This window comes from Rhincodon typus, chromosome 7 (genome assembly GCF_021869965.1).
Source record: "Rhincodon typus isolate 14 chromosome 7, sRhiTyp1.1, whole genome shotgun sequence".
NCBI lineage: Eukaryota > Metazoa > Chordata > Chondrichthyes > Orectolobiformes > Rhincodontidae > Rhincodon > Rhincodon typus.
This window is the reverse complement of record NC_063338.1, coordinates 1,524,891-1,550,385: the sequence shown is the minus strand read 5'-3', so window position 1 is coordinate 1,550,385 and position 25,495 is coordinate 1,524,891. Positions and strand designations below refer to the sequence as shown.

Below are 25,495 nucleotides of genomic sequence, written 5' to 3'. Positions count from 1 at the left end.
TCCCTGGTTCATCTCTTTGTCAGAACCCACATAAAACCATGTCTGTTCTTAGACAGGTGTTATCTATCCTTTACAATCCATTCTGCATCTTGGTTCTAACTTCTAATGCAATGTACTCAAGCCCAAAGCCCTGCCAATGATTTTAAAACTCTACCTTTGACACCAGTGAACATCCCAACAGTACACTACTGACTCCACTCCTGCCCACGAGTGTATCAATACCACTGGTGTTGAAATGCAACCTCATTGGCCTGAAGTGGTTTCACTTTCCAAGAAGCATTTCTCTTGTAATCAGCATCTAAATGATTCCCTACAATTCCATCTCAGGTTTCTTGCATTCACCTTCTTTCATTTCTGCTTCTATACTGAGCAGTTTGTGGCATTGGCCTCAATGGCAGAATTCCAACATTTCATGTATTGGTTATCAATCCATCTCTCATCGGTTATTAACTATTGAATATACTTTAACTGTTCTACTTATTTTAATTTTCCCCACCTCCATGGAACAAGTTCCCCAGTTCAACACAGCTAACACATAATTCTTTCCACATGCCACTTCTGACAAGCCTCAAAGAAATCAGTGACCTCACCAGTTTTCAGAATTGAGAGCAACATATACACGGAAACAAAGGATGCATGATCTCCAAACTACGCTGTATGCATGAAAACACCTGCCTGTGAACCATCCATTCACTCCCTGGCTTCGCACTCTTAAGCAAAACCATTGTAACTTTAGAAAATTGATGTCCTCAGCCTCGCAAATGCATTGGGATAATGACAATTGATGCTTAATCCCTGAAGTCCAGAGGTTGAAAAAACTCCACCTGATCACACTTAGAAACATTTGCAACATAGAAAGTGGGAGCAAATTACACTAACTCACCTTTCCAGCTTAATTCAACACAATAATGCTGATCATTCAACCGTTCCCTATTTCTCCACATTCCTTTGACCCTCTTAGCCCAAAAAACTATATCTAATTCTTTTTTGAAAGTGTGTTATCCTCGACCATTTTCTATGACAGATTATTTTACTTGCTCATCAGTTTCTAAGTCAAGAAATTTTGCTGATCTCAGTACTAAATGGCCTAACCCGTAAAGTTAGATTGTGACCTCCGATTCTGGCCTTTCCGGTTCTCTGGAGCAACCTTCCAACATTTATTCTAACTAACCTATTTCGATTTTTTTTTAGATTTCTGTGAGAACCTCCAACCAATGCCCCTACCTCCCCCGCAACCACCCACCCCCCCACCGCGCCCCAACCAACTCCCCACGAACACCACCATTCTTTCTACATATCTAAGGTTCACGGAATCGGAAAGCATCTTGGTGCCCACACATTACAAATGATGGGTGTTCAATTAACTTGGGACTTCCTTCCATTCATCTTTATCTAAAGAACAAAGTAAATTAAACCAAAAGTTAGTTATATATCGAAAACTGTGTAAGTTGTAACTCTTCAACACAGTGATCGACATAGGTAAGATTAGTTTATTCGTTCACAAGTTCTCTGTAGAAAAGTCTGCCCATCATGGTGTTTCATCCAACGCCGTTTCCTGTGGATTTTGTTAATTGTGATTTTCGAAGGCCTTCCCACCTCGGGGGCAGACGATTCTGCTCTGACATCTATCTATCCGGTATGCAAGCAGAGCTGCAGTGCTTTTTTTCTACCTTATGTAGGTCATCTATATTAGATGCTGGGAGTGCATAACATCGATTTATAAGCATGGCTGATCTCACTTGCTGGACTTTTTTTTCATTTTCTGTCTTCCATGTAAATAGCCACACAAGTGTGATCCTAAAAGGGGTGGGTTTCCAAGTAAAGTGAATGGGCAGTGATACCCTTGTGAAGTTAGAGGCCAAGCAACTAAATCAAGAGCCTAAGCCATTCAGACTGCGGGAACAATAAAATCAAGGAGGCGAAAAATGGAATAACTCCTTTGGACAGGACAATAACCCCAACTCTTTACAAAGCATTCATGCATCATGTTGGGAGTAAATGCACTTGAGATGGGTAGGGGAACTGTCTGAAAAACTATTATGAGAATGTAACATGATGCGTCATTATGAAAATTGTTTGATAAATAATTGGTTAATGTTATTTCACTACCACTACTTAAGCTACATGAACTAAAAATATCTCAAGACAATGCACTATTCCTGATAAAAGAAAGGAACAAATTCAGTGACTGAACAATGGAAATAAAAAGAAAAACACAACATTTTGAAACAATTTTGAAAACAAAGGTGGGTCGAGTTGTGGATAGTGTGGAGGGCTGTTCTAGGTTACAAAGGGATATTGATAGGATGCAGAGCTGGGCTGAGAAATGGCAGATAGAGTTTAACCCTGAAAAGTGTGAGGTGATTCATTTTGGAAGGACAAACTTGGAAGCAGAATACAGGGTTAACGGAAAGATTCTCAGCAGTGTGGAGGAGCAGAGGGATCTTGGGGTTCATGTCCACAGTTCCCTGAAAGCTGCCACCCAGTTGGATAGAGTTATTAAGAAAGCGTATGGTGTGCTAGCTTTCACTAATAGAGGAATTGAGTTCAAGAGCCGTGAAGTTATGCTCCAGCTATACAAAACTCTGGTTCGGCCACATTTGGAGTATTGTGTCCAATTCTGGTCGCCTCATTACAGTAAAGGTGTGGTAGCGTTGGAAAAGGTGCAGAGGAGATTTATCAGGATGTTGCCTGGAATGGAGGGAAGGCCTTGCGAGGAAAAGTTGAGAGAGCTAGGGCTTTTCTCTTTAGAATGACGAAGGATGAGAGGTGACTTGATAGAGGTATACAAAATGATCAGAAGTATAGATAGAGTGGACAGCCAGAGACTTTTTCCTAGGGTGGAGGTAGCTATGATGAGGGGGCATAGTTTTAAAGTCAGTGGAAGTAGACATAGGGGAGACGTCAGAGGCAGGTTCTTTACTCAGAGAGTGGTTGGGGCATGGAATGCATTGCCAGAGGGGGTAGTGGAGTCGGCCTCATTAGGGGCATTTAAGCAGCTATTAGATAGGCATATGGATGACAGTATAAGGTAGGGGTGGAGGTTAGATAGATCTTAGGATTAGGGTAAATGTTCGGTACAACATCATGGGCCGAAGAGCCTGTACTATGCTGTACTGTTCTATGTTCTATGTTCTAATTAGCAGATTTGAGAGTGCCTGTTGAAAAAGGGTTCCTGTTTAATCCAAGTGACATGCCATATCTGTTTCATCTCTCATTCTGAAATATAGTATCATGTTTAATGAATAATTGCAAAATTTTATGTGTTTATTTAAGTATGATTGTTCATGGTTCTTGTCCGCTCACGTTGGATGGGGTTGGAGAAAACAACAAAGTAATAAATTTTAAATTCACTATTCCTTCCATGTGCTGTAAGCAAATTGAGCGTGGTAAGCAGAACTGGTTAGCGAGAGTCTCAGAAGGAGACGATAGTATTTCACGTAATTGGAATACTGCGTCTCTCTCAACAGTAAGTCAGGATTGAATACTGCTTCATAGCAGAAAGAGTTAAGTAATGATTGTAAATCAAAGCAAAGTGGAGTGACTGCGTAGTGACGTTGTAACAAACAGAAATAGTCAGAAGTTTCTAGATTGATTGCAAGGCAATCTTATTTAATTGCCTTATTCCTCTAAGACCAGGAAACACCATCAGAGTGTTGTTTTTGGTTTTCCCTGAGGGCAACCCAACATTCTTAAACCCAAGTTATGGTGCTGGAGGTCTCAAAAATGAACAGCATACCTTGCATTCAAATGAATCTTCGTAGTATGGGAGAGATATTATTGTTGTTGCTTTTATTTTTCTTATTATCACTAACATTATTATTATTCTCTTGTAGGACGTGACTGTTGCTGGCTAAGCTAGCTTTTGCTCTCTTCTCTAGTTGCCCGTGGTGATCTGCCTTCTTGAAACGCAGTAGTCCACCTGCTGTAGGTAGACCCACTAAGTCTTTCAGGAGGGAATTGCAAGATTTTGATCCAGCAACAGTGAAGAAATGACAATACATTTCTATGTCAGGATAATGAGTGAGCTGGAGTGGAACTTGCTGATGTGGGTTGGAAGGTGCTGTTTAAGGATCTTTGGTGAATTTTTGCCGTGCACCTTATAGATAGTGCACTCTGCTGCTACTGAGCTTTGTGGTGGAGGGAGTAGATGGTAGTGGATGTGCTGCCAATCAAGAAAGTTATTAAGTCCTGGATGGTGTCAAGTTTCTTGACTGTTGTTGGAATTACTCTCATCCAGGAAAGTGAAGAGAAATCCATCACGCTGTTAACTTGTGACGTGCAGATTATTGACAGTCTTTGTGGAGTCAGGTGATAAATTATTTTCGGCAGTATTCCTAACCTTGAAACTGCTCTTATAGCCATTGTGTTTATGTGGTGAGTGTAATTGATGTTCTGGTCAAAGGTAACCTCCAGGATGTTGGTAGTGGAGGATTCAGTGATGAAAAAAATCATTGCATCCCAAGGCACAGCAGTTAAGTTGCCCTTTATGGGAGATAGTCATTGCCTGGCATTTTTCTGTGATGTGTGTATTATTTACCACTTGTCAGGTCAAGCCAGATCATCCAGATCTTGTTGCATCTCCACCTTCCATGGTTGCTATGCAGTGTTACATTTTAGAATTCCCCAAATTTAATTTGCTGACACCAAAAGCCAACTCAGAATGAGGTAAAAACAGACCAAACACTTCCCCCATAATCCCCAAGTGACACCCTGGTGTAGGCATGAGGGGCAGGAAAAACCATCTCACTTGAGGAATGAAGAGGACCTTACAAGGGAATATTTTGGAAAGGATCAGTTTTCAAGGGTGCTGCTCATCATTTGAACCTTCTCCATAAACTGCTGGTGACGAAACAATTTGTACTGAGGATGCAGATGCTGGAGGGAACCTGTCTGGAAATAGACACTTAAATGACCAGGACAGACACGATAAAATTGAGAATTATCCATGAGTGCAACATTACTGCTTGACCCTAATCTGATGGACATTTTATCCTCACAGTCAGAACATCAATCATGAGCGAGCAGGATCCACATTCATCTCAGACTCTTGTTTGGTTCTAGTGCTGGTGCCCGTGAAAAACACCACTTTCATCAATTTCTCCTTGAAGTTGGATTCTCCCTGACGGGGACCACACGTCTCATCCTGATTCCCAGTTGGATAGTGTCCACCCGTGTGTGGAGTCTGTCAGAATGAAAACTGAAGATTCCCTCTCAGAAAATTAGGGTCGTGCTTAATCACCAACTAATTTGGCATTCTCAGTTGACTCCTGAAATCAGCTCAGCAACGTTCAAAACCAGAACGGAGAAGAAGCACAGTTTGAGGTCAGTGAAGCCACAGTCTGCTGCAACGTTCCACAGTATCCTGAAAATCAGGTAACCCAGGGCATAGGAGGCTATGGGTCGACCTTATAGAAGTTCATAAAATAATGAGGGGTATAGAAAGGGTTAATGATAGCTGTCTTTTCCCTAGGATGGGGGATTTCAAGACTAGGGGATCACATTTTTAAGGTGAGAGAAGAGATATTGTAAAAAGACATGAGGGGCATTTTTTTTTCTTTACACAAAGGGTAGTTCACATGTGGAATGTACTTCCTGAGGAATTGGTGGATGTGGGTACAACTACAACGTTTAAAAGACATTTGGATAAGTAAATGAATAGGAAATGTTTGGAGGGATCTTAACTAATGAACGGTATATTGAGAAAAGGATTCCAGCAGTGCTCGATGCTTGTGCCCTCTGCAAGATCCTTGGTATGGACTCAATCCTCCAAAGGAAGGGACATTCTGAACCCAACGTTTCAGTGTTTGTTAAGCACTTAAAAAACTGAAACAAGAGGAGGTTGTGACTGATTCACACTCCAAACTGGGTTTCCGAAGTCAGGGGTCTCTGAAAAGCTTCCTTGCAGTGGACCTGTAGGGAAACTTGAGAATAATGAAACTCTGGGAATATAGATGAAGGCAGCTGTTTCAGCCTCCAGTTCAGGAAGACAAGAGCTGATGGAGTGAATAACCGTGAGACATGATCTTCTGTCTCACTGGAGAAATGTGACACAGAGGCACACTTCCCCTCCTTGGGTTTAACAGCCCCCGGAACTGAGATGCTACTTAGGAATTGGATGGGAATGGCTGAAGGTGATTCTACAGTAGTGAGGAGGCAGGGACAGATCCAGGAAAGTTAATGTAGAGCTATGACGGTTCAAACCAAACTCTCAACATTGATGAGCTTGAGTGGTCTTGAATCCCCCAAGGCTGGTGACCCCAAAAATGCTGGTGCCAACTGGAAATAAATGTTCTGGGGCCGGGTTGGTGTCACCAGAGGACACAGCCAGTGTCTCTGGTGAAGGACCACTAACACTAGCTGGTGCAATTATGGAAGACAGCCTGATCCTGGCCCCACTCAGCTCAAACACGTCTGAACCAGCTGATGCCAGGGAAGGACTCTTCCTGGAATTCTGGGAAGTATCAGTACAAGATGGTGCCACGATTTCACCAGATGGTATGGAGTGGGATGGCAGGAACTGGTTGTGATTGGCCTCCTTAACCAGCCACACCCACTCGACGCCATAAAGACAACAATCAGGGTATTTCCCCCTTGAGACCTTTCTCTTCAGTCCCAAGGTGAAGCCCCATCTGATATTTGTCAGGGCTGACTCCATGGACTGTGTCCTAGCCAGTGCCAGTGCAATTAGTTCTGTGTATTATCGAATAATGTTTGGAGTTGGAACAGGGTTTGTGCTTAAGGCCATGCAGGGACATGACAGTTAGCTGTGAATGTCTGGTCTGGGGATTAAGATCGGGGACAGGGTTGGGGAGGAAATGTGAAACTGAACAATCAAAACACATGTCAAAGTAAGTCAAGGGGAAGCTGGTAGCAATAATCAGCTCAATGGGGAAGGAAGAGAAATAGACCAAAGGAAATGAATTGGTTTATTACCATTTCATGTGTCAAATTGGTTTCGATATTGACCATTGAGTAAAAACAACACATTAAAAGGTGTGGAGTTAGCACTGAGCAATGGATCAGTCACAGAGGAATGGAGTGAGGATAATTTCAGTTCCCCTGCTCTCTCCTTTGAGGAGTATCAGCTGACATTGATTTGGTTTTGTTCAGGATGTGCTGTCTCTTGCGTGTTATCCACTTGTCCTTTGCCACCTCATTACCATTGTAATGGCCTCATGCTTTTGAGGAAAACCCTCGATATATGTTGTAATTGTTCTTTTGAGATGTAGGTGAAGCATCTGGCTTCGAGGCATCAATCTTGATGAAGTGACCAGTTTGCCTGGAAAATAATTACAATGGGAAAGGATCAATATGAAGTTAATTATATATATGATCAGGTTCAGTTCCAAGCAGGAAGTGAATTTACAACATGCCTCGTCCAGCAATTCTGTTTCCTTGAAGAATTGAAACTTCTTGCCAAAGAAAGCACTCCTAACAGTGAGTTAAACGTCTACTGTAGCTAAGCTTAAAAATGAGATATTTGTGTTGCAGGACCCCAGAGTTGAAAACCATTAAAACCAGGAGAGTGATGAACTGAGGTGGCCAAACTTTAGGCACTAACAGGGTACCAAGACTCGGGGTGCGGTTGGAGGAGGTTTGAAGGGTTGATATTAATAACCGGGCAAAAGGTATAAGAAATCAAAAATCTTGTTTGAATCTTTGAACTTGTCCTCAGATCGAGAATAAACTTTCAATTTGACATTAGTTTGGATTCAGTTCTCAGTAATCGTTCATTCAGATTTTAGTTTCTATAGTTTAACTTGACTATCAGCAATGTAGAGATTTCAGAGGAAAGGTGGAACATTTGTAAATAAAGTTTTTGAGCCACGTTAATAATCTAATGTGGATATTTTGCCAGCTTAAATAAGGTCAAAGCTTCATCGAAATAAATCTGTGGAGCACTGATTCTTCAATCCCCCAAATCCTCAACCTGTGCAAGGGAGACAATTTTAGACTAACCTTTCAAATCTCACCATGTTCTGTCTGATCGTGCTCGCTGATGGCCCTTTCAAAGCATTGTGTTCTCTTTGTGAAGTGAAGCAGTTTTGATCTTCTCTCTGATCACATTCACATCTCTCTCTGTTATGTACAGGAAGAGGGTTACATTGGTTCTGAGAGGTCACACTTTGACCCGTCCAGTTCTAGGGTCCTCACTGCAAGCAAACAAGGAGTTACAAAGACCCTCACATTTCTGAGGTTAGAAAATGTTGATATTCCAGACTGCAAGAAGCAGTTCCAGACATAAACAATAGGGTGAACAGATGATAGGCAGTAATGGGATTGTCACGATTATTTGTACCTTCGCTGGAAAATACCCAGTAAACCAGTAAATATTTGTTACTATTGCCCACTCATTAGTGATCACCAAGAACTGAAAGATGCTGCTCATTGAGAGAGCTGAGAATAAGGAGCAGTTACCACCTTTTCTCATATTTGTGATCTCTTCCAGCCCAAACACGCCTTCCTATCTCTGCAAACAACCTCCATCCCCAAATCCCTCAATCATTGTACCACATTCAGCAGCAATCCTTGTCTATCACTGCATGTGCCTTACCTCTACACTGCAATCTATCTCTGTAAGTTCCTCCAGTCACTATGCACTGACCTATCTCCCCAACGTCCTCCAACACCTGCAACAGTGTATATGTCTGAAAGATCCTCCAGAATCTGCACACCTCACTATCTTTACAACCTACTCCAACACCTGCACTGCTCCATAAGTCCAGAACCTCCTCCAGCAACTGTACCTCTCCCTACCTCTCGCACCGACATCCCTCCCTATCACTGTAATCTCCTCCAGCCCCGACATCTTGCCTTATCTCTGCATTATTTTCAAGCCCCAACTCTCTGAACTATCTCTGTAACCTTCTCCAGAATTTACACGTCTCCCAGTCTTTGTAAATTCATCCTGATCTGACACCAGCCTCTTGTATCCTCCTCCAGTATCAACAGGCCTCGCATTCTCAGAAGTATCCTCCAGTCCCTAAGACCCTTCCGTGTCTCTGCAACATTCGTGAAATGATGTTTAGTTTTGATGTTAGACTGAGGAGGACAATACAAACTAAATAGACTAATGTTAAATGGGTTACAGGAACTGAGAAGGCTTCAGTTTATTTTTAGGATTCTGCCTGCACAGGGTAAGTATCAAAAGCTCTTTTCCTTCATAAATATTTGCCTTGTGGATAAATTAGCTTGCTTTGCCAAAGCAGGATATGTTCCTCTGTTCTGAGGAAGGGTCACCAGACCTGAAACATTAACTCTGATTTTTCTTCACAGATGCTGCCAGACTTGTTGAGCTTTTCCAGTAACTTCTGCTTTTGCTTCTAATTTACAGCATCTGCAGTTCTTTTGGTTTTTATATAGGCTATGGAGAACTCTGTTAGAATGGATGTGTAGGTTTTAATTGATTAAGATGCAAATTCCAGAATCTGTTTGAAGTCACTGTCCTGGGATATGTGAATGCTTCAGCAAGTTCTGCCTAACTTTAAAAAATTCAAACAGGCACAGAGATAGGAATATACAAAATGTGGCATGTTAGGTCAGCCCCTGATTGTAGGTGTGAGGCCTTGTTTCGAACATGTGGCAGCGTTTTAAACTGGGATTAGAACAATTTTATCCTGAAAACAGGAATTTATCAAATGTCCACACTATCCTCCTGTGGCTTCGAATTGTGCACGGTCCAATTGTTTTAAATAATGTATCTCCAATTTTGAAAGCTCCTGATCAAAGTGTGTGTGTGTGTATGTTTGTGTGTGTGTGTGTTTGTGTTTGTGTGTGTGTGTGTATTGCCTTCAATGTATTTATGCAGGATTGAACAAGAATGAGACAGTGCCTGATAGGTAGCATTTTAAGCAGTCTGGCCCTGAAATCATAGAAAGATACTAATACATTTAGTGAATGGGGAAACAGAGCGGCATGGAATTCAATGCACACAATTTAGAAGTCACTAAAGTAGTGAAAATAATGACTTATATGCCTAAAAGGGTCATATGGTTTGGAACTGTTTTTAGCAAACGGCAATTGATCCCTGGTCAATTTTAATTTTTCAGTTATACTAATCTTGTACTTTTTCCTCACGATCACGCTACAATCCATGGCAAAATATAGAACAAGACGAGGTCATTCACCCCCCTGAGCCTGTTACACAGGAACAGTAAGAGGTCATTCAGCCGCAGATAACAGGCGGTGGTCTTTCAGCTTCACATAAACAGGAACAGGTTACTCAGCACCTCAGCCTGTTACGTATGAACAGTGCAGGCCACTCAGATCAAGAAATATCTGAGATAACCATGTTGAGACAGTCCCTAACATAGAGAAGAATGACATTGACTCCTCAATTCTGATACCCAGACCACTAAGGCCAGTAAATCTTTTTACACAGGAACAGGAAGAGATTCTTCATCCTCTCATATCAGGTTTACAAAAAGACAAAAAAAATCATTCAGCCCCTCAATCTTTCACGCAAGAAAAGGGTGACGTTTATCAGCTTGCTGACCAATTTGACGGAAAATAAATCGATCATTCAGCTTTTCAGGATTTTTTTACGGAAAGAGTAAGTGTAAGGAATATCAGGATGTCATTCAGTCCCACAACCCCATTCCATAGGAGCAGCAGAAAAGCATACAACTAATCGGGACTGTTACACAGGATTTAATAAGGGGGGTTACAACATTACAGAAAACAGAACATAGAACTGTACAGCACAGTACAGGCCCTTCAGCCCACGATGTTGTGCCAACCTATTATCCTACTAAGATCAAACCACCCTGCATACCCTACATTATACTATAATCTATGTGCCTATCAAAGAGTCACTTAAATGTCTCTAAAGTATCTGACTCCATTACCACTGCCAGCTGCGCACTCGACACGCCCACCACTGTCTGTGTAAAGAACCTACCTCTGACATCTCCCTTATACCTTCCTGCAATCACACTTAAAATTATGCCCCTCGTAATAGTCATTTCCGCCCTGGGAAAAAGTCTCTGGCTATCTACTCTATCTGTGCCTCTCATCATCTTGTATACCTCTCTCAAGTCACCTCTCATCCTTCTTCGCTCCAATGAAAAAAGCCCTAGCTCCCTCAACCTTTCCTCATAGGATCTGCCCTCCAGTCCAGGCAGCATCCTGGTAAATCTCCTCTGCACCCTCTCTAAAACTTCCACATCCTTCCTATAAATGAGGTGAACAGAACTGAACACAATATTCCAAGTGTGGTCTAACCAGTGTTTTATACAGCTGCAACATAACCTCACGGCTCTTAAACTCAATTCTCCTGCCAATGAAAGCCAACACACCATACACTTGCTTTACAATCCTATCAACTTCAGTAGCAACTTTGAAGGATCTATGGACATAGACCCCAGATCTATGAACGTGTTATGAGGGGTCTAGATAGAATAAACAAGAATGTCCTATTTCACACAGTACAGAGCTGTGTAACCTGGGACATAGATTTAAAATGATTGGTTGAAAGACCAAAGAAGAGTTCAGGGAATGATTTGTTTTTCAGCCAGAGGATAGTAGAGGTCTGGAACTCACTATCTGAAAGTGGAATAGAGCCAGAAACTCTCAACCCAATGAAAAGTTGTCTGGATATGCATCAGAAGTACGGTAATCTCCAGAGAGTCGGACCAAGTGCTGTACAAAGCGATGAGGCTGGGTGGCTTCTTTCCTTGTCAGTATCTAAATGATGAACGGAATGGCCTCCATTAGTGTTATCAGTCGTTATACATTTTCTAGATATTGCAATATCAGAGGAGGGTGAATATTCAGGGACGAGGGGAGAGCAGATAAGGATCGTTAAGGGAATTGCTTTTTAGGAGGGTCAGCACAGGCATGATGAATCAAGACCTTTCTTCTGTGATGTTATGATGCTATGGTTCATCCAAATTAACACAGCTCTTGAGGTGCAGTATGTACCTCTCTGCAATACAACTAACGCTGAAGGCTACGTAAAACACGTTAACATTTGTGATATCTTACCTGCAGGTACTGGGTCCATTGCAATAAGTGATAGTAACCGTATTCTGGTATAATGCAACATGTGACTGAAATTGTTGCACTGTTTTATGAAAGGTTTCAAAGCATTTTTGTCAGAGATGGCACTTAGTTTGGGAGGGTAAAGAGTGGAGCCACCAGGAAATCACCCCATCACCCCCCAAACTGTGCTGAAGTTCATGACAGATTGGAGATAGCAGACGTTGACGAGTCATTAGACTTCACTCATAGAGGCGGAAGAGAAAGTTAAAGATAGTTGTTATATTGCTAATTGTGAATATTCAGATTTGTTTGTTAATTTGAAGTCTGATGTTTGTGTACTTAGTTTATTATAAATAGCTCATTACACTACTAATCAGTAAATTTATTTTAGCTACTTCTTCCTAAATTTAATTTAACATTTACCATAAGAGCAGAAGACCGTAAGACATAGGAGCAGAAATTAGGCCAGTCAGTCCATCGATTCTGCTCCACCATTCAATCCTGGTTGATAAGTTTCTCAATCCCATTCTCCCGCTTTCTCCCTGTAACCCTTTATCCCCTTGACAATCAAGAGCCTATCTATCTCTGTCCTAAATGTACTCAATGATCTGGCCTCCACAGCCTTCTGTGTTAAATGTCATGAAATTGTCACTCGTTTCCATTTCATTAAACTTTTCCGTATCCCTAACCCTTTAATTTTTGGTCAACTAGTACAAATCCGACTCTGCTGATGAGGATGAGAATAAGTCAGAAATGTTTTTAGCAAATAGCAGTAGGCATGATGATAAGAACAATGATGTAGTTCCCAGTGAGTTCACTGAGAAAGTGCTCAAGACATTGGTTGCATTAAGGGAGGCCTGAATATCAAACTATCTCCCAAGGGATGCTGCAATGTCCTAATGCCGATTGTGCTCACCTGATGATTCAACTCACTGTGACTGATAAGATATATATCATCCCACCTAATTCCCCCTCGAGAATGGTACAACATCTGTTTCGGGAGAAAGTTTACTTAATACAGATTATCTGGTTATTATCCCATCACGATTTCTGGGATCTTGCTCTGTACAAATTAGCTACCTGATCCTCCAGAACATTAACTATCTTTCCCAAATGCTTCATTGGCTGGAAAGTACTTTGTGAGGTTATGCTGGAATACATTGTCTGCTCTCTTCCTTTCAAATTTTTGTGTTATTTGATTCTGCCCCACCCTAATGTTTCCATAACTTGGATCAGTTAAGTATCAATTGGATAATCTCATTGCCATTCCAATAATGTGCTATTAACATGGCACTGACAGGCAGTGTCCCCTGAGAGATTTCTGATACACGCCATTGAGCGATATTCCTTTAAACTACTCAGGAATTGGTGAGCTTCCAACAAGAAAATGTGTTGTGGATAAAGATGGAAGATGTTTTAAAAAATGATTGTCACCTCAATGGTTCACCTTTATTTTCTGAGCAGTTTGCTGCTGTGGGTTGTTCTAACCAGTTCGAGGGAGACACATGATGAGTTGTAACTTTACCAACATTTTTTTCAACTCATTTTCAAGCCTTTTTTTAGTTGAACAATTTTGTCCAATAACTGAAAAGAGTAGACAGAGTTACCTGGCTCAGCCTTATCTTCTCCATTTTCTAAAATAATTGCTATTAGCCACTGGTCCCTGTGCAGTGCATCCTGCGGAAATAGCTGAAAGAAAACAGAATCTATTGGAATAGAATCTGTTGGAATAAAATACTTACAATTGGGCAACATCTGTGTAAAGAGAGAAACAGACTTAACATTTTGAGCTTGTGACTTTAAACAGAACAGGGATAAATTAGAGATATAACAGGCTTTGAGCAAGATCTGGGTAGGACAAGGTCAAAAGGAAGTTCTGTGGCTGGGTGGAAGACAGGAAAGAGTTCTCCAGGGTCGAAGAGAATGCTGATGGGACAAGGAAAGAAACAGGTGTACTGCTGACTGAAAGAAATCAAACTGAAACAAGCAAAGAAATGGAAATAAAATTAGAACAGGATTTTACTTGAATTTGTCTGAAATTGTTGAATTCAGTGCGGATCCAGTGGTTGTAAACTGTATAACTGAAAGACGAGGGGCTGGTTCTGAAGTTTACACTGAGCCTCACTGGAATAGTGCAGTAATGGAATGATTGAACTGTCAATGTGGGACCAAGGTGAAGGATTAAAATGACATGAGGTGACTAAAAGTTCGGGATTGTGCTTAGAAAGGAGCTGTTCCACAAAGCTGTCAGACAATCAGTGCTTGGTCTCCACAATTTAGAGGCCACCGCATTATGAACAGTGAATGTAGTCAACAGAGACACCTGCAGTGTTTTCACATTAACAGCTACATCTCCCCACCAATCTTAGCTCTAAATATCAGAAACACATCAGCCTATTGTTGAGGGTGCCCAGTGCTTCCTCCAAGTGCAGTTCACCAAGGATGAGTACTGATTCATCAGCTGAGGGAGGATGGTACATGATAAGCAACAGGAGGCATCCTTGCTCATGTTTGTCTTGAAGACATGAGACTTCATTAGTTCCACAGTCAGACTGCAATACTACGCTGCTGTCACCTCTGCTGGTCTGTAATAGTAGTATGATAGGACATTTCCGGGGATGGCGATGGTGGTGTCTGGGACATTGAACTTAAGGTATGATTCCATGAGTGTAACTATGTCAGGATGTAACTTGATTAACCTGTGATAGAGCTCTCCCAGTTTTGGCGACAGAACCCAAATGTTCGTAAGGCGGACTTCACAAGATCGACAGAGCTAATTCTGTTGTTGACCTTTGCAAGAAAAAGGTTGATGCCAAGTGGTGCATTGGGTTTCATTTCTTTTTTTAGACTTTGTAGCAATTGATATAATTGAGTAGGTTGCTCAGCCATTTCAGAGGACAGTTGAGAGACAATCATATTGCTGTGTGGCTAGATTCATGCGGGCCAGACCAGGTGAGGATGCTGGATTTACTTAGCTGAAGGACATTCGTGAGCCATATATTTTCTTTTTTCATACAATTGACAATGGCTTCATGCTTATCTGGAGAATGATAATTCCAGATTTTTTTTAATTGAAAAATTCCCGTGGCAAGATTCAAACTCAAATCGCCAGAAAATTGGTGTCGTTTCTAAAGTAATCATCAAGTGATAATGCAGCTAAGCCACCAGCTCACCTAAACCTCAAATCACATCAATACAAATTATAAATCTAATATTTTCCAAGCGCAATTATCCAAATATATTTTGAAGGAATCCTGGGCCATTGGAATCACATGCCATACCCACCATTCTGCTGAAGCAGATCTCCACTCCATAGGGCCAGAACGTGGCTGCAATGGCCAAGAGGAATTCACCATATTCATACCATCTGTGCCACTGCAACAACCCCTTGAAACAGCCTTTGCCCACCAAAGCCATTAAATTATGGCTTTTGATGAATTTTGAAATTAAACTTAAATAAATGAAAAAGAAAGAAGGATGTGGCAGGCCTGGTTGTTGGGGTCAGAAGCGCAAACACGTCCGACCCTGCCAAAACACAGTAACATCATCGATATTGCGAAGAGAAGGAATCATCTCCTTCCATCATCTGTAAGTTGGCTAGAGCAATTGGAGATGAGCAATAAGGCCAATAGCCAGTGATTTCAACATCCCATCCTGACCAAGTATTATTGTGACATAAAACTGTTGTACTGAAAGGCGTTAACTGCAGCTTGTTTGTTCAGTGACTGTGATTAATGTCAGTGTCCATGGATCCTAATTGTGTCACTGAAGGTTTTCGCTCTTGTGTTTATAACACATCTTGCTTCAACATGTGATCCCATAGTACCAGGGGCAGCATCATGCCCGAGACGATTAGGATCAGCAGCAGAAGTGAGCGGGAGAGGGATAGAGTCTGAGAACAATAGACTGGATTGGTACAACAATGGATCAGAATCTGAGAACAATAGACCGGAATGTTACAACAATGGACGGGAGTTTATCCATGGATCTTTACTGGCTTTCTCAGGATTGGCCATGGTTACAATTGCAGATATGAGCTGTACTGATGATTATTCAAGCGGGTTACTATCCCATCCTCGCTATTTTTGGTGTTCCTGGTAAGTCTATCTCTGCCAATTCTATAGACTATGGTGAAGGTCATTGCTATTTCTATTATTTATATTTGGCAAAGAGGTAAACTATTACCTTCAGTTTCAGTCAGAAAGTCCACTTTATTTCCACAAATTTCAGACTCCTCACTCACAAACATCTAAGAAGAATAAATACTGTTCAGAACCTCGAGTCCCCCTTTTGCCCTGAACTGTTTTATGTCTCTGTATTCTCTCTGTCATCAAACTTGCCTACAACCACCTCAATAATATCCGCAGTCTCTACCTCTGCCTCAGCGATGTTGTTAAATAAGCCATCATTTACCCCTTTGTTAACTTCAGATTTTATGGCTCCAATTCTCTTTTGGCCACTCTTCCAGTTCTAAATATTTCGACCACAAACTTGTTCTTGTCTCTAAAGTTAATTCACGGTTAGAACTCCGTATCAGGGACTCAGTATCAGAATATTAATGCCACTGGATGGGCAATTCAGATATGCAGATTATGACTCTAAAGGCATTGTTGCAAATCCTACCACAGCTGATGGCAGAACTTAAATTTGAATGACAAAAATTGGAATGAAACCTAATTTCACTAATGGCTACCACAAACCAGAGGAATTTATTTTATTAAAGTATGTCTGTTTCACTCATGGTCTTTGGTAAATGAATTTGAAGTCATTGGTCGCTCTGGACTAAGTGTGACTTTAGATCCACAACAATCTGGTTGGCTCCATATGTCTTCAGGAATGACCTCGCAGTCAAGGGCAAGTAGTGGTAGTCAAAAAATGCTGCCCTTGCCAGCGATGCCGGCATCCTGTGAAACAAGAAAATTAAAGGTATAATAAACCAAGGAAATGTGGATGCTGGAGATCCAAAACAAAATTCTCCAGCATCTGAAAGTGTTGGAGAATTTCAGCAGGCATGGCAGTCTCCGATAGGATAAAAACAGATAACTTTTCGAGTCCAGTGACCCTGCATCAGAACTGAATGAAATTGGGAAATAATATTATTTATGTTGGTGTCAGGGATGGTTGGATTGGAGGTGGATTGTTTGAGTTGAATGGATAGAGAAATGCCCAGAAAGGGAGAGAGAAAGAGAGAGAGAGAGAGAGAGAGAGGGAGAGAGGCAAAGAAAGGAATTGTTAATGATGAACTGGAAGGAAAATAAAATGTTAAGTCAATATTTCCTCTTTGCCAATATTACCAATGTGGTTGAGTCTAAACTGCCCTCTGGGCAATTAGGAGTAGGCAGTAAATGCTGCCTGATCAGTGATGCCCTCATGCCATTAATGAATAAAGAAAAAAACAAAATCCTGAGTATCACGTCCATTTAGTTATGCCCCTGTTTAAAGTCAGTTATGTTCCCTCTGCCTCTCTTCTCTGAGTGCGGTGATCAACTCCATCAGCAGCACTGGTGCTGCCGTTATTGTTGCTGAGATACAGAGAAAGGTAGTGTTACATTATCAACAGCTTCTTTGGAGAGAGGAACTGTTAATGCTGGACTGTGCAGAGATGTAACGGCTCTTTCAGCCAGGTAGAGAAATTGAGGAGAGGAACGCATTTTCAACAATGCATAGGTGCACTATGTGTGCAGGGATTTGATTTGCTCATGTTATTGGAAAGTCAGTGGAGTTTCTATAGATTCTTTTCTCGGGTTTGCGTTGTCAGGTCCTGCAATCATTCAGGAAGATCCTCGGGTCTGGTGAAACCACTATGGGCAAGGTATGGGCATTGCATTTACAGTGTATCTGGTTCTATGGTAAACAAATGGAGCTGAGACTGCAAAGAACGGAAGCACTGTCAACAGGAAGGAGCAGGTCACTGCATTATCTTACCTGGGATTTCCAGGGACATTTTTTAAGCTGGACCTATGTCAGGTGCAAAGTGTGAAACCAGTTTGTTTCATAAATAAGGTGGTCACGGAGCTGTGGCCCCTCCTTCAACATAACCTGTGGCCTCTCAACAGGAATAGGACTGTGCTGACACTCACCATGAAGTGAACTGTTTCAATTCTGGACCTTTCCAGGCAGGAGTGGGTGACATATCCATTATCTCCGAAGTGCAGACCTCCAATGTATTCACTAGCTGATATTTGCCCGCCAGGAAGAATACATTGATTCTACCTCTCCTCCTGTTCCTGTTAAAAGAATCAAGAGGCTGAATAGTGCACACCTGTTCCTGCGTAGTAGACTTGAGAGGCTGAATGGCTCCCTGCTGTTCCCTAAACGATGCTCAAGAATCTGAATGGCCTCCTCCTCTTTCTATTTGACTGGTTTGAGAGGTTAAATGGCCTCTTCCTGTTCCTGTCTAACAGTTGAAAGAGACTGATTGTTCTGTCATTTTCCTGTGCAACTGGCTTGAGAGGCTGAATGGCCTCATCCTGTTCCTCTACAAGAGACATGACAGGCTGAATGGCCTTCTCCTCACCCTATGTAGCCAATTTGAGAGGCTGAATGGCCTCCCGCTGTTCCTGTGTAAGGGGCTCACGAGGCTGAATGGCCTTGTTCTATTCTTTGGTAACTGGCTTGAGAAGCTGAATGGACTCATCCTGCTCCCCTGTAAAGACTTGCAAGCCTTAATGGCCTCCTCCTGTTCCTTTGTAATAGACATGACATGGTGAATGACCTTCTCCTGATCCTACGTAACAGGCGCGAGAGGCTGAATGACCCCCTCCTTTTCCAGTGTAAGAGTTTCTATGGCTGAATGGCTTTCTCCTTTTGTGTCTAGCTACCTGATAGGCTGAATTGCCTCTTCCTGTTTCTGTGTAACAGATTTGATAGACTGAATGGCCTCCTGATGTTTCTGTGTAACAGGCTCAAAAGGTTGAATGGCCCCATCCGCTTCCTCTGCAACAGACTCAGAGGGTGAATGATCTCCTGTTCCTCTATGAGTGCTTGAAGAGGTTCATAAGCATCCTCCTGTTCAGCTGCAACTGACTCAAGAGGCTGAATGGTCTTCTCCTGTTCCTCTGTAACAGAGTCAAGGGGCTGAATTATCTTCTCCTGATCGTGTCTATGACACTCTAGAGATTGAATGGACTCCTCTTGTTTTTCTGTAACAGATTTGAGAGTCCGAATGACATCTTCATGTTCTTTGTAACAGTCTCAAGAGCCTGAACAGTCTCCTCATGTTCCTGTGTAACAGGTTCGTGAGGTTGAATGATCTCCACATGTGTCCCTGTTACAGAATTGACAGTCTGAATGGCCTCCTCCTGTTCTGGTGTAAAATGCTCGAGAGGTAAAATAGTCTCCACCTGTTCCTGTGTAACAGACTCACAAGGCTGAATGGACTCCTTCTGTTCATGTGTAAGAGACTCAAGAGAATGAATAGCCTCCATCTAGCCCACTGTAACAGGTTTGAGGGACTGAATAACCCCCTCTTGTTCCTATGTGACAGGCTCAAGAGGCAGAATGGCCTCCTCCCATCCTCTGGTAACAGGCTCAAAAGGCTGAATTGCCTTCTCCTGTTCTGCTGTAACAACTTTGACAAAATGAATGGTCTCATCCTCTGTAACAGTTTCAAGAGACTGAATGACATCCTCTAGTTCCTGTGTGACAGTCTCGAGAGGCTGAATGGTCCCCTCCTTTTCCTGTGTACCAGAATGGAGTGGCTGAATGGCCTCCTCGTGTTCCTGTGTGACAGGCTCAAGAGGCTGAATGGCTTCCTCCTATACCCCAGAAACTGGGTCAAGAGGCTGAATAGCCTCCTGTAGTTCTTCTGTCATGGGCTCAAAACTCTGAATGGCCTTTTCCTGTCCCTGTCTTCTTTTATAAGCAGAGTTCGAATACGACTCCCAAACACAAGGAAGAGAGATCAAATTGATTCAAAGATATATCGTCCATCCATCAGCAACCCTCATATATTCCATCTGGACCAAGCAAATGTTCCCTTTTAATGTGATATGAAAAGCGATGTAAGGAAGGAGTTAGCTGAATCTGTTTGTTTGGTGACTGTGATTAATTTTAGTCTCCATGAATTCTAATTATCCCAGTGGAAATTTTTCATCTTTGCATGATAAATGGGTGCCGTTCAGTGCATAATCCAATGGTATGAGTGGGACCATCACTGACAGCACTAACGGGGATCAGCAGCTCCAGAGAGAGGAGGAGGACAGACCAGAAATTAAGAAAATTGGACTGCAATGTTCCAACAATGGATAAGAATCTGAGAAAATTAGACTGCAATGTTCCAACAATGGATAAGAACCTGAGAACATTGGACTGCAATGTTCCAACAATGGATCAGAATTTGAGAACATTTACTGGAATGTTCCAACCAAGGATCAGAATCCAAGAACGTTGGACTGGAATGCTCCAACAATGGGCCAGAATCTGAGAACATTGACCTGAAATGCTCCAACAATGGACACGAATTTATCCTATTATGTTTGGTATCTTTCTACATATTATGATTGATTGTCATTATCAGTGCAGATCTATGATGCACTTTCCATTATTGAATGTTTTTATTATCCCATCCTGGATATCACTGGTGTCCCTGGTAAGTCCCACTGTCCAGGTATTATTTCCATAAACCATGTGTGCATGTAATACTGTTCTTTTCATTTACTCTGCACTCCTTGCTGCTGTTATTGTTCCTGCTGGAACGCTGAATCCAGATATTCGCCCTACAAAGCACTGTTAACTGCATCAGTGAACTTGCTCATTCACTCTCTCCTGCTTTGCTTCTGGCAGTGTCCCTTGTGGGGAGTTAAGTTGACCTATTCAGTTTCAGATGTGAAACACAGTTGATTACACCCTTGCCCTTGTTAACTCCAATGGGTATTGGATTACCCTCTCTTTATAAGTTAACACGTTCATTGCAGGAATCAGTGGAGGGAACTGTCTCTGAGCTTCTTCCAATGCAACAATATTCTTTCTTCAGTGGGGAGAATAAATCTGTGTGCACTACTCCAGATGTGATCTCACTAAGATATTGTAAAACGGCAGCAACACTTTGCCAGCCTGCTGTAAGTTTTCCATAGCAGATTAGAGCAGCCTTAGCTGCCTGGAGGAATGCACAGCATTATTGAAAGATCATTGTCCTTCTCTACTCCACCAGCATAACCAGAGATCTGGTGAAAATGTCATAATGAGGCTTGAGGAGAACAAATACAATGTGGTGAGATGATCTCAACTTCGAGATAAAACTTGACAAATATCTTATCTGAATCTACAAGTAATCTCTCCAGTGCCCACGTCGCTCAGATTCTACTCTATCTGGTAAGGTCGAGCTTAGAAACTGCAAGAAGAAGCAAACGTTGATGGAAGTTATATATCAAAGTCAAAACTACAATACAAACGTTGAGCATATTATAAAACAGGAAATTAGATATACAAGTTTTTGGGTACCACAGTCATAATGGAAAAATTCAAGTTGCATCTCAACTGTGTAAATCCTAGTGAATGCTAAAGCAGGGGAAATCGTTTCCATGAGCGTGTTTGAGATGGTTTGTTGGGGAGATGATGGCCTCGTGGTGTTATCGCTGGACTGTTAATCCAGAGACCCACGTAATGTTCTGGGGACCCGGGTTCAAATTCTGCTATGGCTAACGAGTCTAACGATGACCACGAATCCATTGTCGATTGTTGGAAAAACCCATCTGATTTACTGATGTCCTTCAGGGAAGAAAACTGCCATCCTTACCTGGGCTGGCCTATGTGTCACTCCAGACCCACAGCAATGTGGTTGAATCTGAACTGCCCTCTGGGCAATTAGGGATGGGGAATATGTGCTGTCTAGCCAGCAACCAACCAAGACGTCCTCATCCCATTAATGAATAAATAAAAAACAATATGTTGAACACTGAGCTATAGATTAGGCTGTTTTGGAATTGGTATTGTGTAGTCAGAAGAGCTAATTGAAAACTTTGCTGCATAGGAACTTTTAGGAGGAGTGATCATAATATATGAAATTTTATGTTACATCTGAATACAAAATAGCTTTTTTATTTAAATTACAGTTATAAACCTGAGTCATGCAAGCCATGAAGTGATGAGGGGCATATTTGCTTCAGTAAATTGGAAAAGTACATGAGAAAGATTCAATGGAAGGCAGGCAATGTCTGCTCTTCATAGAAACACTGTGAGGTATAAAATATACATAAAGGTGCAAACTGCAAAACGGAAAAGTTACTCACAATGGTCAAAGATTGCATTGCATCAAAGGTAGCAGCTTATAAACATGTCAGATATTGTGGTAAGCCATGGATTCAGAAACATTTAGGACAAAGCAATGCAGGATTAATAAACTGACAAGAAATCAAGGAAATATGATTTGATTTGATTTACTATTGTCACAGGTACCTAAGTTCAGTGAAAAGTTTTGTCTTGCGTGCAGGAGAGACAGCTCATAACATACACGAACATACAGATCATAGGGTGTTTAGACAGAATGAGTCATACAATATTACGGCTGCACAGGAGGTGCAGAAAAGCAAGATCAACAGAATTCTTGAAACTAGACAGGCCCATTCAGCAATCGAAAAACAGCAGGGAAGAAGGTGTTCTTGAACCTGTTGCTGCGTGTTTTTAAGCTTCTGTACCTTCTGCCTGACAGAACAGGTTGGAAGAGAGTATCTGGGCTGGGAGAGGTTTTTGATTATGTTGCCTTTGTGTAGCAACAAAAAGTATAGATGGAGTCCACGGATGGACTGCTCCTCTCCGTTCTGAGGAAGGGTCACCTGACCTGAAACATTAACTCTGATCTTTCTTCACATACGCTGCTGGACATGCTGAGCTTTTCCAGCAACTTCTGGTTTTGTGCACAGATGGGAGTTTGGCTCGTGATGATCTGTGCTGTATTCACAATTTTCTGGAGCTTCTTACAGTCCTGGGCAGAGCAGTTGCACGAATGAAAACTAACAGGAAACACAGAACTGTGCCCCACAGAACTCATCTCTTTCTACCTTGACTCAGTCTTCCCTCTCGGGTACAGTGCCTGCCTATGCCGTGATTCCTCTGACGATTTACGAGTTTCAAAATCTCCAGTTTGAAGACTGCAGTCACCTTCTTTTCACCAAGGACATGCAATTACTTTACACATCCATGACCTACCAGGATGATCTTGCTGCTCTTGGTTTCTTCTTGGAGCAAAGGCCTGAACCATCCCCACCCACCACCACCCTCCTCTGCTTGGCTGAGCTCATCCTCAACCTCAACAACATCTCTTTTAACTTCTCCCATTTTCTTCAGGTCGAAGGGGTGGCCAGGATTACCCACATAGGCCCCAGTTATACCTGTCACTTTTTGGGGTGTATGGAACATTCCTTGTTCCAGTCGTATTCCTGCTCTCACCCACAACTCCTGCTCTGATATATCGATGATATTAGTGCTGCTAGCGTCTCTCATCAAGAATCAGGAAAGTTCATCGATTTCTCTTCCAATTTCCACCCTGCCCTCACTTTCACCTGGTCTCTGACTCCTCCCTTCCCTTCCTGGACATCTCTGTTTCCATTTCTGGGGATAGACTGGTCACTAATACCCACTGTAAACCCACCGACTCCCACAGCTACCTGGACTATACATGCTCACACCGTGCCTCCTGTAAAGACTCCATTCCATTCTCTCAGTTCCTCCATCTCCATCACATATGTTCAGAGCCAACTTCAACAAGGCAGCCTCCTAAATATCTACTTCTTCCTCAACGGAGGATTCCGGAGCACCATTGTCGACAGGGCCCTCAACCACATCCGACCCATCACCCGCACTTCCGCCCTCACCCCTTCTCTTCCCTCCTGCAACAGCGATAGGGTTCCCCTTGTCCTTACCTACCATCCAACGAGCATCCCAAAGATTATCAGCCACCATTTCCGCCACCTCCAGCGAGATGCCACCACCAGACAAATACTCCCCACCCCTCCCTTGTCCATCTTCCACAGGAACTGTCCCCTCCGGGACAGCCTAGTCCACTGTTCCTTCATTCCCAATACAGCCACCCCCACAGCCCCACGGCATCTTCCCCTGCAAGCACCAGATGTGTAACTCCTGTCCATTGTTTACCTCCTCCCTACCCAGTATCCAACGGCTTTAACATACCTTCCAGGTGAGGCAGAATTTCACCTGCACTTTGCAGAATTTAGTCTCCTGCATTCACTGCTCACAATGTGGCCTCCTCTACATTGGGGAATTGAAGCGTAGACTAGTTGACCACTTAGCAGAATGTCTACCTTCTGCCCGCAAAAAAGCTCCTGAGTTCCAGTTGCCTGCCACTTTAACATGTCACCCTGTTCCCTGGCCAACATCTCTGTCTCAGGTCTGCTGCAGCAAAGCCCAGCACAAGCTGGAAGAACAACACTTCATTTTCCGCTTGGGGACCTGCAGCCTTCCGGACTCAATATCGAGTTCTATAATTTTAGGGCCTAAACTCTCCCATGTCCCAGCCCACTACCCCACACACCAGGCCTTGTTACCACATAGTCTGCCATTACACACTATCAATTGTTAGTCACTACCAGTCCTGTTAACAGCTATTCATCCTCCTAGCCAGATCATTATTAACTCTTTTGTCTATCCAACTGCTCTTCTGTCTTGTTAGGCTCTATCGCCACCTATCATTTACTCCTTACCCCCTATTCCCACTCTATCTTCCGCATATGAACAAACATTTTCCGGGCTACCATCAGTTCTGAGTAAGGATCACCGGACCCGAAATGTTAACTCTGATTTTTCTTCACAGATGCCACCAGACCTGCTGAGCTTTTCCAGCAACTTCTGTTTTTGTTCAAGAAACATAAAGACCGGCAAAAAAGCTTGGATTGATATATGAAAGGAATAATTAAAGCAAGGTCAAAAGTGGAACAACGAATATGTGGACAGGATAATTTATTGTAGAGAAGTGAAAAATTATAAGAAAACTAAACAGTTACTTTGTGTCTACTTCATAGAGGAAGATCCAGAAAATCTCCTGGAAATACCTAGCGACAATAGGGCTTGTGTAACTAAACACTGAAAGCATTTATATCAGTCATGAGGTAGAATTTGAAACCATAGCTGAATTGAACATTGAGCAGTCTGACAGACCAGATGTACTACATACCAGAATTTCAGAGGAAGCAACAACAGACATATTGATTGCATTGAGGATCACTGCGTTATTTTCCTATACATTCTGCAAAGGCAGGAAGACGTTCTGGATGGTAAACATAATCTGATGGCTTAAGAAGGGAAGAAGAGGGAGGGTGGAGAACTATGCACAAGTTAACTTGTCATTCACCGTAAGGAATCTGTTGTAATTTATTATATGGATACTTAGAAAGTAACAGTAAAATTGGAGAGAATGGTTACACATTTATGAAAGGAAAATCATAATTGACGAGAGATAGTGGGAACTGCCGATGCTGGAGAATCTGAGATAACAAGGTGTGGAGCTGGATGAACACAGCAGGCCAAGCAGCATCAGAGGAGCAGGAAAGCTGACTTT

General features: G+C 42.3%; 1 pseudogene; it reads left to right on the top strand.

The window, feature by feature from the left end:
• Positions 1-20,394: 20,394 nt before the first annotated feature.
• The window catches only part of LOC125483458, a 26,399-nt pseudogene continuing 21,298 nt past the window's right edge, over positions 20,395-25,495 (top strand).